Genomic DNA, 15551 nt, shown 5'->3' on the forward strand with positions numbered 1-15551 from the left:
TAGTTCCAACCATACAGTGGGGCAAAAAAGTATTTAGTCAGCCACCAATTGTGCAAGTTCTCCCACTTAAAAAGATGAGAGAGGCCTGTAATTTTCATCATAGGTATACCTCAACTATGAGAGACAAAATGAGAAAAAAAATCCAGAAAATCACATTGTCTGATTTTAAAGAATTTATTTGCAAATTATGGTGGAAAATAAGTATTTGGTCACCTACAAAGAAGCAAGATTTCTGGCTCTCACAGACCTGTAACTTCTTCTGTAAGAGGCTCCTTTGTCCTCTACTCGTTACCTGTATTAATGGCACCTGTTTGAACTCGTTATCAATATAAAAGACACCTGTCCACAACCTCAAACAGTCACACTCCAAACTCCACTATGGCCAAGACCAAAGAGCTGTCAAAGGACACCAGAAACAAAATTGTAGACCTGCACCAGGCTAGGAAGACTGAATCTGCAATAGGTAAGCAGCTTGGTGTGAAGAAATCAACTGTGGGAGCAATTATTAGAAAATGGAAGACATACAAGACCACTGATAATCTCCCTCGATCTGGGGCTCCGCACAAGATCTCACCCCGTGGAGTCAAAATGATCACAAGAACGGTGAGCAAAAATCCCAGAACCACACGGGGGGACCTAGTGAATGACCTGCAGAGAGCTGGGACCAAAGTAACAAAGGCTACCATCAGTAACACACTATGCCGCCAGGGACTCAAATCCTGCAGTGCCAGACGTGTCCCCCTGCTTAAGCCAGTACATTTACAAGCCCGTCTGAAGTTTGCTAGAGAGCATTTGAATGATCCAGAGGAGGATTGGGAGAATGTCATATGGTAAGATGAAACCAAAATAGAACTTTTTGGTAAAAACTCTACTCGTTGTGTTTGGAGGAGAAAGAATGCTGAGTTGCATCCAAAGAACACCATACCTACTGTAAAGCATGGGGGTGGAAACATCATGCTTTGGGGCTGTTTTTCTGCAAAGGGACCAGGACGAATGATCCGTGTAAAGGAAAGAATGAATGGGGCCATGTATCATCAGATTTTGAGTGAAAACCTCCTTCCATCAGCAAAGGCATTGAAGATGAAACATGGCTGGGTCTTGCAGCATGACAATGATCCCAAACACACCGCCCGGGTAACGAAGGAGTGGCTTCGTAAGAAGCATTTCAAGGTCCTGGAGTGGCCTAGCCAGTCTCCAGATCTCAACCCCATAGAAAATCTTTGGAGCGAGTTGAAAGTCCGTGTTACCCAGCGACAGCCCCAAAACATCACTGCTCCAGAGGAGATCTGCATGGAGGAACGGGCCAAAATACCAGCAACAGTGTGTGAAAACCTTGTGAAGACTTACAGAAAACGTTTGACCTCTGTCATTGCCAACAACGGGTATATAACAAAGTATTGAGATGAACTTTTGTTATTGACCAAATACTTTTTTTCCCACCATAATTTGCAAATAAATTCTTCAAAAATCAGACAATGTGATTTTCTGGATTTTTTTTTTCTCATTTTGTCTCTCATAGTTGAGGTACACCTATGATGAAAATTACAGGCCTCTCTCATCTTTTTAAGTGGGAGAACTTGCACAATTGGTGGCTGACTAAATACTTTTTTGCCCCACTGTAAACGATGCCGACTGGTGATCCGGCGGCGTTATTCCCATGAGCCGCTGGGCAGCCATTACTCCCACTGGCATGCCTCCGCATAAAGTCAAAATTAAAATTATTTCAGTCGTCATGCTTCTCAGAAACCTCATGCCAGCAAGAAGTCTCTGTAAAGGCACTAGACTGACTGTTCTCAGCATTCACCGCAATGTACTGGAGTGTAAAACAATCACAGTTCCTACCTCACAAACTATCCATATTCCCCGGATTTCCCTGACCTCATCCGATTCAAATTTGCCTTTTACTTTTACATGCAGATAATTTCCTGTTAGATTGGCCATTGCAATGACAATTAATAAGGCACAGGGACAAACTTTCAAAAAGATATGCCTGTATCTGCCAAAACCAGTTTTCATTCACAGACAATTGTATGTTGCTCTCTCCAGAGTTCCATCTTTTCATTCACTTACAGCACACAGGCGCATGCATGAGACACACACACACACACACACAGGCGCGCGTGCGAGAGAGAGAGAGACACACACACGTACACACACACAGGCGTGCAATAGCGACACACACACACACAGGCGCGCGCGAGAGAGACACACACACAGGCGCGCGCGCGAGAGAGAGAGAGAGAGAGACACACACACAGGTGCGAGAGATAGAGAATCCCTGACCCCATCAGATTTAAATTTGCCTTTTACTTTTACATGCAGACAATTTCCTGTTAGATTGGCCTTTGTAATGACAATTAATAAGGCGCAGGGACAAACTTTCAAAAAGATATGCCTGTATCTGCCAAAACCAGTTTTCATTCACGGACAATTGTATGTTGCTTTCTCCAGAGTTCCATCTTTTCATTCACTTACAGCACACAGGCGCGTGCACGAGACACACACACACACACACACACACACACACACACACACAGGCGCGCAACAGAGAGACACACACACACACAGGCGCGCGAGAGAGACACACACAGGCGCGCGAGAGAGACACATACACACAGGCGTGTGAGAGAGACACACACACACACACACACACAGGCGCGCGAGAGAGACACACACACACACACAGGCGCGCGAGAGAGACACACACACACACACACACACAGGCGCGAGAAAGAGAGAATCCCTGACCCCATCAGATTTAAATTTGCCTTTTACGTTTACACGCAGACAATTTCCTGTTAGATTGGCCTTTGCAATGACAATAAGGCACAGGGACGCACTTTCAAAACAATATGCCTGTATCTGCCAAACCCAGTTTTCAGTCACGGACAATTGTATGTTGCTCTCTCCAGAGTTCCATCTTTTCATTCAATTACAGTCGTATCCTCAAACCCACCCCATTTGGACAACTGTGTCTTTCAGGAAGTGTTCACCCATCAATACAAAATTATGCGGCGCGGGTTGGCTAGTTGTAATTATTTAGTTAATATGTCATTGTTTTTAGAACATGGCAGTGACAAGAGTAGCCTTACAAACAAGTATCAAGACGATTGACAAGTTATCAGTTGTCCAGTTTTAGCATGATGCAATTTGTTTTACGTAGAGCTAGGGCACTCAGTGACTCACTCATGCTGTTCATTAGTATTTTTACACTGTATAAAAGGAGAGTTTGAGGGCACTTTTCTTTGACAGTATTGTTAAGCTTGCCACTTACAACAACTATCCCAACATTCGTGAGCATCACACTTGGTATAAAAAGGAAAGACTGAAATCCGCAACTGCTCAAGGCAAACTATATGAGGTCGTATGTTATCATTTTTTTTATGGCAGAGTTTGATACGTCTTGTTACTCTCCAAACTATAATAATATATAGGTTAAGATAAAATAAAATTTATTAATAGTTCACACTACAAGTAGCATTCTTAGCTCTATCTAAGGTGTTGCTTTAATTTTAGCAGAAACCTTTTTCTTGAAGTATGATAGTATATACTGTACTAAAAATAAAAGTGTATCAAAAAATGCCACTTTCTAGAAAGTGTTCAGGTTTACCATAAATCAGATTATTGCACATACTGTGATCTTATCAACAAAGAAAAATATAAAGATGACTAAAGAGTAGTAAAATAGCAATAATTATTAATAATAATACTTTGTAAAGTTTTGTGTGTTAAGAAACAACAATATTTAAAAGAAAAACTATTAGAAGAAAGGTACACATTAAATTTCTATTTTCAATTCCAAACTCTTAAACATTTAAAAATTCCGCTTGATGCCTCAATGTAAATCGGCTGGAAAATTAGCCGAGTATAGTTTGGTGGTGGCATGGAAGAAAATTTGAAAAACACTGCTTTAGGGTACAGCAGCATTTACAGCAGATTGACCTATGAATAAATGAAAGTGTTAACAAGACTTTTAAACAAGTACACTATGTCAAGAATACCATATAAATGTTTTAAACTTTTTTAATGCTTACAAGAAGCCTGAAGTACTGCTCTTTTTGCCAGATTATTGACTTATGAATGCCTCTACTTTCTCAAGAGGAAAGTAGCTATCTTTTTTGTTTTTTGATAAAAACGTTTGATTGTTAATTTTGTGTGATACCTAAACTCTAAGTGGTTTCAAAAAGGTATATTTAAAACTGATATTTTTCAAAGAACTGTAGCAAAATTGGGAATTTTACTATAGTAACAACCATAGATAGAATCCAAACAAAATATCAATGACGTATAAACATGTAAAACATGGAGATTATTCAAGATCACTCAACTGTTTGAAGTTCTATCACTGAGTTTGCACAGGTGGTAAACCAGCTGAGGGTAGGGAAGGCTACAAGGATCTGTGGCATCCGGGATGAACTTCTCCAGGCTGGTGGTAAGACCGTCCTCCTGGCATTGCAAGCAATCTTAGCTTCCATTTGGGAGACTGGCGTCATCGCAACTGACTGGAAAATGGGATTTGTTGTCCCAATCTGGAAAGGGAAGGGAGATCGCCTGGATTGTGGCAACTACTGGGGGATAAACACTGCTCTTGGTGCCAGGTAAGGTCCTTGCTAGGGTCGTCCTCAGTAGGATCCGTGATCACTTGCTCACCTACCAGTGACCGGAGTAGTCTGGTTTTACACCTAAGTCATCTACCTTCAACTACATCCTTGCACTGAGGGTTTTCATGGAGCACAAACACGAATATAAGCAGAGTTTCTTTGCAGCTTTTGTCGATTTTCATAAAGCTTTCAAATCAGTTGATCGTGCTGCCAGGTGAGACATCCTGAAACTTCGCAGAATCCCCTCAAGGTTGTTAAATATCATGGCCAGCCTGTACACTGGTACTATGAATGCTGTGCAGAGTGGAGGCAGAACCTCTGCGTTTTTCACAGCTGATTCTGGGGTTCGTCAGGGGTGTGTTCTTGCTCCTACTCTGTTCAATGCTTGCATGGACTGGGTGTTGGGCAAGATTGTGGGGTCCAGTGGCTGTGGGGCATCTGTTGGTGAAGAAAGTAACACTGATCTGGACTTTGCCAACCATGCTGTGATCTTTGCGGAGCAAATGGAGGTTCTGATCGGGGCTCTCGAGAGGACTGAGTGAGGAGTCTGAGTGTCTGGGCTTGCAACTGGATAAAAACCAAATTCAGGCCTTTAAAGACCTCTTTGGCACAGCCATCAGCAGGGTGTTTGTTTGCGGAGAGAGTGTCAACCTTGTTGAGAGGTTTACTTACCTCGGCAGTGACATTCACGTCTCTGGTGACTCTTCCTTTGAAGTCAGTAGATGACTGGGAGAGCATGGGGGGGACAGGGGGTCATAAGGTCGCTGGAAAGTGGTATGTGGCACTCCAGAAATCTATGCAAAAGGACAAAAGTCCAAGGCTTTAGAGTCCAGGTGCTTCCTGTCTTGCTATATGTTTACGAGACATGGACGCTATCCAGTGACCTGAGACGAAGACTGACTATGGTACTGTGTCTCTTCAGAGAATCCTTGGGTACCGCTGGTTTGACTTTGTGTCTAATGAATGGTTGCTCATGGAGTCCCAAATGACGCTCATTACCTACTGTACATTGTTAGTAAGTGTCAGTTATGGTACTACAGCCAAGTGGTGCGATTTCCCCGAGGCCAAGGGAACGCCCACCTAACACCTGGCTGAGGCAAATAGAGGGTCATTTCCAGAGGGTGGGACTGGACTGTGAGTCTGCCTGGGAGGTTGCCAACCAGGATCATCAGCTGTTTCGTCATGTGGTGGGTGCGCAACACACTGTACCAGTGCATGCTCCCCAACCTGACTTGAACTGACCTTTAAAGTTGCATTTGCAAAAAAGACTGTCTTTACAGTTTTAGTCTCACTGAAGCCATACATATAATATATTAAGTCTGAAGACAGCCATGAGTGAAATGCACTTATAACTGGGTGGGAAATATTAGAAAGCTCACAGAGTCACATTTCTAACCCAATCTAATGCCTCTTGAAGGTGGCTGGCACGAGAAAAGGAGAGAATCGGAAAGGAGACAAAAGAAAAAAGAAAGGAGGTTAAAAGATGGAGAGAGAAGGCATGAGTGAATGAGAGCCGGTGCATGTAGATATGAGAGAGAGAGAGAGAGAGAGAGAGAGAGAGAGAGAGAGAGAGAGAGAGAGAGAGAGAAGGCTGACAGCCAAGGGAAGGAGGGAGTATGCGGCCAATGGTCATTGGCTGATGACCATTCCAGCTGAGCGACCTGGAAGGTGGAGGTGACCAACGCGCTGCTCAGTTGGAGCAACTCGCCGTATAAAGTCAGAGAGAGGCAGCACGGCTGCAAGGAGAATGAGAGGCTCAGTGCGGCGCCCTGTGGGTGGTGCCATTTACTGCAGGGAGGCAAGCCTGACAGTGGGAGTTGGGAGGTTCGGGGATAATGCCCTGCTGGGACTCGGAGATGGCTACAGTGGCCCAAGCCTAGAAGCAGCGCAGAAGGTAGGCTAAACTGCTGGTGCCTCCTTGGCTGCAAGGACCAGATTAGGGTTAAGTCAAGGAGACATCGGCATTTAAACGAGTGCACCAAGGCTCATGTTTTTAAGTACATTTTCCTGCCAAATAATTTTAACCTCTATTTAATCGATTATTTATGTGATTATTTTTTAACCTCCACCAACACCTTTAATTTTATGGTGTACAGTATTTATTTATTTATTTATTGAACATTTAGCGCACTGCACAGATTTTGGACAGTTTTGATCTTTCATGGTTTTAATAAAAGCATTTGGTACCTTTATGCACCAACCTCTAGTTTTGTGTGAATGTCCACATCTGCTGCCTTATCCCTTGGGTACATTATTGGTTGTAGCAGGTTCAAGAGGTTCCCCAGAAGCACCAAGCAGCGTGGGGCCAACTTGCATCATCACAGGCACTCAAAATAGGGGGAGTGATTTTGAACTGCAACGATCAGCAGTACTGTCATTAATCTGGTCTGACAGACAACAACAGCTGTAAAGTCTCCTAAAAAACCCTGTCAGACATATAAATTTGTGTCACGGGAGAAAACACATCACATGCTTAAAAACAAACATAACCTGCTAAAAGGGAAAACCCTTTCAGTAGAATCAGATTATACATTGGCATTCAACGCTATCAATGATGGAATAGTACACGTGAACAACATGTTGCCGCAGATGCTGTGTGTACTCTCTGTTGTTCACCGTTATGACAACAGTGTAGGAGTCGATGCTTAAAAGAATTGGAAGCTATTCTTGTGAAAATATGAACAGCAAAATTTGCATTTGAAGTAAACAGTATGTCACACCCCATCAAAAGAACTGCTGTCAAGAGAGCTGATAACGAAGAAACACAGGAGATACAGATTTCATACTCAAATCCCCCTCAAATCAACAAATCTGCCTAATGACACGAGTAAAATTAGGAACAAGGCTGCACAGCATCCACCTTCTGGCTACACGTCTCAATGAATAACTAACAATAATTAATATTAATGTCTAACTGGAAATGCAAACATGCCATGACAAAATAACATTGCACATACATAAACCACAATCTTATTTAAGTTGTATTTGCTGTTATTTCATATAGTGACACAATAGTGTTAATGAGGGAAAGATAGCAGCAGACAGAGGGACTTCTCAAACTTATGAAGCCCATTAGCTGGTGTCGCTTGTGTGTATGTGTGTGTGTGTCTGTCTGTCTGTCTGTCTCCACTGTCACATCACTTATTACAACGTGCCGATTAGTTAAACTTAGGTTGTCATGTGTGAATTACATGTGGTTCCTTGAGACTAAGTCACTTTAACAGATATCTATAGCAGTTGAGAGATTATGCTTCCATTTTTACATTTAGAACACTATGACAAATAATGAAAATGGTTTCTGTCTTCATAATCAACTGTTTAGAATTCCTGTAAAAATGTATTTTTTTGGTTAATTTCATGGCATCTCACATTTGCTATTGCTTATGTGCATGTGAAGTTACAAAAACCAAGTCAAAATTCACCTTATAACAAGACTCACTTCAAGTGCATTGATAGCTCATCCATCATACTTGCAGACTATTACATTTTATTTGCCATACTGACAGATACTCCAACATTTTCAGCGTTAATCAATTAATTTTAGCAATGAACTAGGTTGTTTCTAACAGCCATATTTATTAGCCGTGTGTCACTTTGTGGCTAAACTATGACTAATGCATTGGAAATATCATTAGTAAAATAAGTATTTGCTTTATCAATTGCGTCAGATGACCCTAAGGTTCTAAATACTTTGATTCTGTGTGGAAATAGCACCACAAAATGGATGAGAGGTAATATTTTAAACCAGGAAAAAAAACAAACTTATCATTGGCAAGAAAAAAATGAAGATCTTAGACGTAAACAAAATCACCTGGCTTTACAAATAAGTAAAAAATAAGACCAAATAATGCCAGGAGTAAAGCATATGCAAATTATTTTAGATTTGGAGTTAGACAAATCACATATTGTTAAGACTGTATTCTTTCACTTAAGAAACAAAGTAAGTTTGTTCTTTGATTGTCTGGATTACCGTAATGCAGTACTATTACAATCACCTAAAATGCAATTTGGCTTTACAGTAGTTTATTCAAACCACAGCAGGAAAAATATTAACTAGAAAAAGAAAATCTGAACATATATCCCTGGTCACAGTATCATTTTAAAAAAACGTTTTTTTGTAATAAAAACTATATACATGGCTCTGAATAATCTCATACACTTTTATTTATCCCCCTACATTTGCAAATGTAATCTTAGATCTTATAACATTGGCTTACTCAGTAGTCCAAGAGTATGGCATAAAACAACTGGAGAGGAAGCATTTTGATTTTATACACCAAAAAACTGGAACATTTTACCATTACACATACCACTACATGATATCTGGGACAAAGACATTTCCTTGATTGCCACTCTGCTCCACAGTTTTAAATTACAAATCAAACAATTCAGACGTATTCAAGTACACATTGCAGTCTTTAATTTAATGGTATTTACATGTAATTCGGTCACAGCATGTAGAAATGACAACAAAACATGGTTTTCCCATTTCAGAGCATCATAATTTTTGGGAAATAGCAATGGTACAGTAGGTATATTCAAGCAGTCCTACTTAGTACTTTGTTGTACATCGGGGCTAGGCGATATTGGAAAAAAAATAATTGTCACAATATTTTCATATCAAATCACTATTTCTGTCAAGCTCAAAGGTTCCTTTTTAACTCCTAAGTGAGATGTGAAGATATTAGGTTAATTTAGATTTAAATATTATTTATTTTCTGTCAGAAATTGAACATGACAAATGTACTGTAGAACATTATACAACTGCATTTCAAATAAATAAATAATATATATATTATTGTGGCGAGTGGCTCAGGGTGGTACCCAGCCGGGACGCCCAGAAGGACCGGAGGAGGAAGTATGCCTCCTCCAGACCACGAGGGGGTGACCGTTCTGGTGGCTATGGGGACCACGGGAAAGGAGCATGGAAACTCAACCCTATAGGGGCCCGTGGTCACCGCCAGGGGGCGCCCAGATGCCTGAGAAGCCCTGTGCTGGGGGGACGAAGACCAGGGACACCCGGAGTGCTTCCAGGTGCACAGCCGGCACTTCCGCCACACCAGGGAATGCCGGCAGTAGCTCACTGGGAGGCACCTGGAGCACATCCGGGTGAATATAAAAGGGGCCGCCTCCCTCCATTCGATGGTTGGAATTGGGCGGAAGAAGGACAGAGCTCGGAGGAGAGGTGTGGAGGCGGACCAGAGAGAAGAGGCATTGATAAGAGGCCTGGACTTTAAGGGTGAAAAAGTACGGGAGTACTGGGTTATGTGCTGTCACTTTATTTGATATGTATAATAAACGTGTGTGCGGTGTGTAGTGTTGAACCTACGGTGTCCGCCTGTCTGTGTCCGGGCCGGCTTCCATTAAATATAACAACTAAAATCTTGATTCTAAGCTGTCAAAAGGTTTAAGCGTTAAAGGAGAACACGAAAAAAATGCACAACTAAATTCTTTAGTCGACTCCAAATAATAAAATAGGTAACACAAAATAAAAAAAGCCTCAGTTCTGACCAGTCAAAAGCTTTCAAGTTTTACAGGAGAACAAACTATATTTGTTGGTCAACTCCAAATAAATAAAATAAAATATTAATTCTAAAATCTTAAATCTAAAACTTAAACTTTTACAGGGGAACACAAAGTAAATTCTTTCGCCAGTTCCAAATAAATAAAGCATTATCTACTCTATTATAGATATTATATATATTATATAAAAAATTCTAAGCCTAAAAGTGCAACGATTTTGTGCAACGATTCTGTCACGTTTTTTGTCACGCTTTAAATTGGGCTTATTTTAAAACCTACATATATATGTTTTGTATCATTCTTTTCAGAATTTATCAAACTTTAATGTGATTCAGATTCTTATTCGGTTTTTAAATTATAAACTAAAAAATATCAAGAACTCACTTGACGAGAGACGAGACTGTGTGTCAAAAGATTTATCCATGCCTGGGGCCGGATATAACGGACAAAGAGTAGGACAGCTGTTGTACAGGCTTTTAAATGTTTGAAGCGCCATGTGAGATGCAGATCACGTGACATGGCAGCAGCAGCAATCCAGCAGCTGATTGAGCAATGTTTCCCATTGTATTACCATTTAAGAGGGGGTTTCAGAGGAGCGGCCACATCTCCTTGGGGTGCATTCAGCCCCCTTCTTCACAACACAAGTGGCAAAGATGCGAAGTGGCTGGTGCATAGCGCAGGCCGTGGGGGTTTTGGTAAGCGAAGTGAGCAGGGGGGAACCCCCTAGTTACAAAATAAAATCTAAAAAAAAAAATTAAAAAAAACATCTCTATAATGCATCCTTTCCTTTGTATACATTCAAACTGTTTTAAATGGTTGGGAAATAAACCTACAAATAAATACACAAAAACATTCTGTATATATCCTCAGTTCAAATTCAAAAAGCTTTCAAATGTAAAAGAAGAAAAGAAGGAGAATATTTACAAAGCTGACATATTCACTCAACTGTTGTCAGCTTATGCTCCAAGGCAAAAAAAAAAGGAAAGGAACAAGAAATCCCTATTAGCGCAACACTTGTTTGGGTCTGGGACCATAAAGTCCCAGCTTCAAATAGTACAAAATAGTGGTTTTACCTGTCTTTATGGGATAGTGCACGATACTCTGGTTCTTGTCGGACTTTAAAATAACTAAAATATCTCCACACTACAGAATTCCTCAGGCTCTTCTTTTCAACCATGTCTGTCTTTTCGGTCTTAGGCGATGTCCATTGGGGTATCTTCTTCTGCAACACTGATTTTTTTCAAGTTTTCGTTAACATTTTCTGTAGTCATTTTCTCTTTTATCTTGTACCCACTCCTGACATACTGGAATGTACGGCTTCTGCGACTCAAACTGTGCGCATCAACCTAACACGGCACGGGGTATTCTCATTATCATTGGCTTTTCATGTTGTCCGTCAAAACATGGACAGAATAAGTTGTATCGACTTTCTATTGACCATGTCTTAGGTTTTTAATTGATGAAAAGTTATTTTGCAATAATTCTCTTTATCGTTTTATTGCGTAGCCCTACTTGCATGTAATGACTACTTGACGTCTGCATTTCATAGACATCACCAGGTGCCAGTATGTATGGGATCATTATCCTGATGTAGGATGAAGCGCCATCCAATAAGTTTGGAGGCATTTCCTGGAAATTGAGTAGATTTAACTGAGCAACTGTCGTCAGCAATTACATTATCAATAAACAGAAGTGTGCCAGTACCTGTGGCAGCCATAAATGCCAACCCATAACACCACCATATTTAACACATGAGGTATTATGCTTTGGATCTTGGACAGTTCCTTTTTGTCTCCAAACAATGCTCGTGCTATCACTCTGATACGGGTTCATCTTTCTCTCGTTTGTCCACAAGACATTTCTCCAGAATTCTGAAGGCTCTTTTAATTACTATTCTACAAAGTGTAATCTGGCCATCCTGTTTTTGTGCCTAACTAGTAGTTTGCTTCTTGCATTGTGGCCTCTGTATTTCTATTCATGAAGTCTTCAGGCAGAAGATGTGTATGCGTCAGAGACTACACCGCTGAAGACTTTTTCTGATCTATTGGACAGCCATTTGGGGCTTTTTCTTTATCACAGTGAGGATTTTTCTGTCATCAGCAGTGCAGGCAACTTGGCTTACCAGTCCCTTTGCAATTACTGAGCTCAACAGTTTGTTCTTCTTAATCAAACTCCAGAAACATGATTTAGGTAATCTGAAGGTTTTACCAATGCCTCTCAGGGTTTCATTCCTTTTTATTCAGCCTCATAATGACTTTTTTGACTTTCACTGGCACAGCTCTTTTCCTCATGTTGAACAATGGCAAATACAGATTCTAAACAAGCTTAGGTATCTTATGTCTGAACTAATGAAGCACTGAAACTCACCTGAGTAATCATAAACACCTGTGACGTCAATTCTGCCAAACATTATGGTGCCCTGAAATGAAGTGTTGATATTTCTATATGCTGTGATAGAAATGTATGCAAATACCCTGAAATTCTGTAATGTGCCCTTGAATCATGTCTGAAATATTTGATTTGTAATTTTAAACTGTGGAGCAAAGGGGTATGTCAAGGAAAAATGTGTCTGTCTCAAACATAATGGAGGGCACTGTATAACTACTATTAAAAACCTTCCTCTTTAATTTATCTTCTTCTCCTCCCAACCATAAAAACAGTGAAGAAAGGTGGTAACTGGCTCATCATAAATTGCACTTTTCAAGACTAATCACTATTTTTGCATATTTACTTTTTATTTTTGTTCCTGGTAGTCTGCAGGGAGCCATTATGCACCATTGCTACCTGGCCATACTATGTTGCAAACACCTGTGATGCGGGGAACATAAAAGAACGTTCCACAAGAATATTCTCATAATGAAGACACACATTTGAGTACTGTGAAATGACCAGAAGGGACTGAGCAGTCTACTGGCCTTGGAACCCTTAGAGGTTTACTTTTTCTAGCATCCAGTGTATGTTTTTCTGTCCTCCCTAGTCATCTGACCATAGCATTTTTCTAAGCTGGACATGTTGTTTCTCATTTATGTCTTAAACAACCATAGATAAACTGCTCTTTAGTTTTTCACTTTTTGTAACATCTTTAGCTATTGCTTTTGTAAAGCAGTTTGAGCTACTTTCATATATAACAATGTGCTATATAAATAAATTTGTTGTTGTTGTCATTAGAACCTTCAGCCTTGTAAGTCACCTTTAAAGCAAATTACTTTAGGAGGAGCATGACATTTTCAGCAGCTTGAATCATCACCATTATAAGTAAGGTACCATTTCTATACTTACTGATTTGCTGTCAGCTAACATTAAGGTTCTCAATGCTGTCATGCTTTTTATTTTACACAAGCCAAACCACCACAAATTTTATGTATTTACTGTGGAAATCCAATACCCAACGTTATGTACTAAAACTTCAGTTTGCCAAATAAGAGTTCCTTAGATAACAGACTATCATTTTATCTATCTATTTGTTTGTTTAATTGTTTGTTTACATTACCTATACAATTGAAATATTGGTGAAACCTGAATTTCTAAATTCTTTTCGGGGGCTGGTTTCTGTTGGCCAAAATTGCTCTACTTTTAAGTAATTTTCCTTTTGTCCACATATAGAACTTTGGATTTGTCTAGATTAAACTGCATTTTCTAAGTGTGTTCACACTTTTTTAAAGCTTGTCCAGATTAGTTTTCATACCTCCCCAGCATTTACGATGCTTTCAATTTTATCGCCATGTGCAAATTTCACAAATTTAAAAACCTATACCATTTCATCTATTCATAAAAACGTTTCATCTCAGTTTTAATTTCTGATACTGTACTTTTTTATTCTGGTGTTTTAGCTGACTAAAAATTACTCTGGCAGATTTAACAACCATAATTTTACACTCATAAATTAAGCTTTTATTAAGCAACACCGTTCGCACAAAAGTTAGCACAAAACTGAGCACTGACCTTTGTTTCACTTTTCTAATCTATATAATTTATCCATGGGCAAGGTCTACAATCCACAATACCCCTTCTATGATGTTCAGATCCAGTACTTAAGCCATCCAGAGTAAACCTGCAATGACACAGCAAGTGATGTTGAAGTCAGTCATTGAGTATTATTATACATCTGCTAAAGAATTCTTATTTAAATTCTACATTATACAGTATAAAAAAATAAATGAGGAGACATTCCCAAGTTTCATACCAAAAGATTATGTGATGTGCACCACATTTCTATTTGACATCAAAACATTGAATTAAGACCAACCAAAAAGCTTTTTCTCGGAAATAAAAGACATTCAGCCCAAAAGGCTACTTGGAGTCAGGGAATGTACATCCTGTACTTGGAGAAGTTAACTAATCCAAGAAAACATATGTATGATGTAACAATCAGGTGCATTCAGAGACCTTGTTAACTGTTTTGAAAGTTAAAGCATTTTTCATTTTTTCTTGTGACTTCAAAGAGTTCTCACATTGTGTTTAGTAAATAATTTTGTAACAGTTATATTCTAAAATAAAATCTACAATTGAGCACATTTATATGTGCTACTAAACAACATTAAATACATGTTTTACAATCAAGCTGTACAATTTCAGGTAGTTGAAAACCAAGTCCAAACAGACTTGTAGGGTGAAATAGCTTTCATAGACAGCAGGGTTACAGTTAAGTGATGAAAAGTTAGCAGTGATTGATGTGCTATTCATAGTTATTGGATGTGAAGGATTTACAATTGCAGCTCAAGTTACTTAAACATAACATTTCAGAATGTAGTACCCAATGGAAATTCAAAATCTCGGTTTATATTTGAAGATAAATCTTTTTATGCAAATGTATCTAAAAAGGTACATGTTTGAGAGATACAGTACTAAAAACGTAATCTGGGAGGATTTAGGTTTTGGCTTTTCTTTCAAATTCATCACCCTAAATATTTGCTTTTTTGAATAATATTTAACTCTAACATGGCCATGTACAAGTGAATGTTTACATAAGACTGATCTAGGACAGGCTTAAACCAGGTGCAGGGTTGGTAAAAGAGCTGTACTAGGCCTTACAAAGAACAGATGGATGAACATACAATTTATCATTATAACAGAAGGAAAACATAATGCAATTATTATTTTTGTTCCGGAATACCTGGTGAAAAATTCTGAACCTTAATTTCTAGCACACCTTCAATTCTAGATAGATAGATAGATTAGATAGATAGATACTTTATTAATCCCAATGGGAAATTCACATAAATCCACAGATACATACGAGAGGTCTATGTATGTAGTATTTTACTGTGAAAATAAAACATAACATGTTCAAAGACCATGAAAAGCATATACACAAATGTTTTTCAAGACCCCACTTCCTTTCAATCTTAAATGGATTACTGTAGGATTCAGTCTGTATTAAACGGAGACAATGAAGAGTTAAACCCACAATTTTCTTCTTCTTTCTCA

General features: G+C 39.3%; 1 protein-coding gene across 3 annotated transcripts in view; it reads right to left on the reverse strand.

Annotated features, from left to right (window-relative positions):
* fryl (furry homolog, like) overlaps window positions 1-15551 on the reverse strand; it is a 621684-nt gene that overhangs the window by 482326 nt on the left and 123807 nt on the right. For 2 of the 3 annotated variants that reach the window (XM_051927632.1, XM_051927631.1), the window contains one exon: window positions 14067-14175. The exons of the other annotated variant lie outside the window; for it this stretch is intronic. The gene's annotated coding sequence lies outside the window, so the exon portion shown is untranslated. The remainder of the gene's footprint in view (window positions 1-14066; window positions 14176-15551) is intronic. 3 annotated transcript variants of the gene reach the window in all.

This window comes from Erpetoichthys calabaricus, chromosome 5 (assembly GCF_900747795.2).
Source record: "Erpetoichthys calabaricus chromosome 5, fErpCal1.3, whole genome shotgun sequence".
Classification (NCBI taxonomy): Eukaryota; Metazoa; Chordata; class Cladistia; order Polypteriformes; family Polypteridae; genus Erpetoichthys; species Erpetoichthys calabaricus.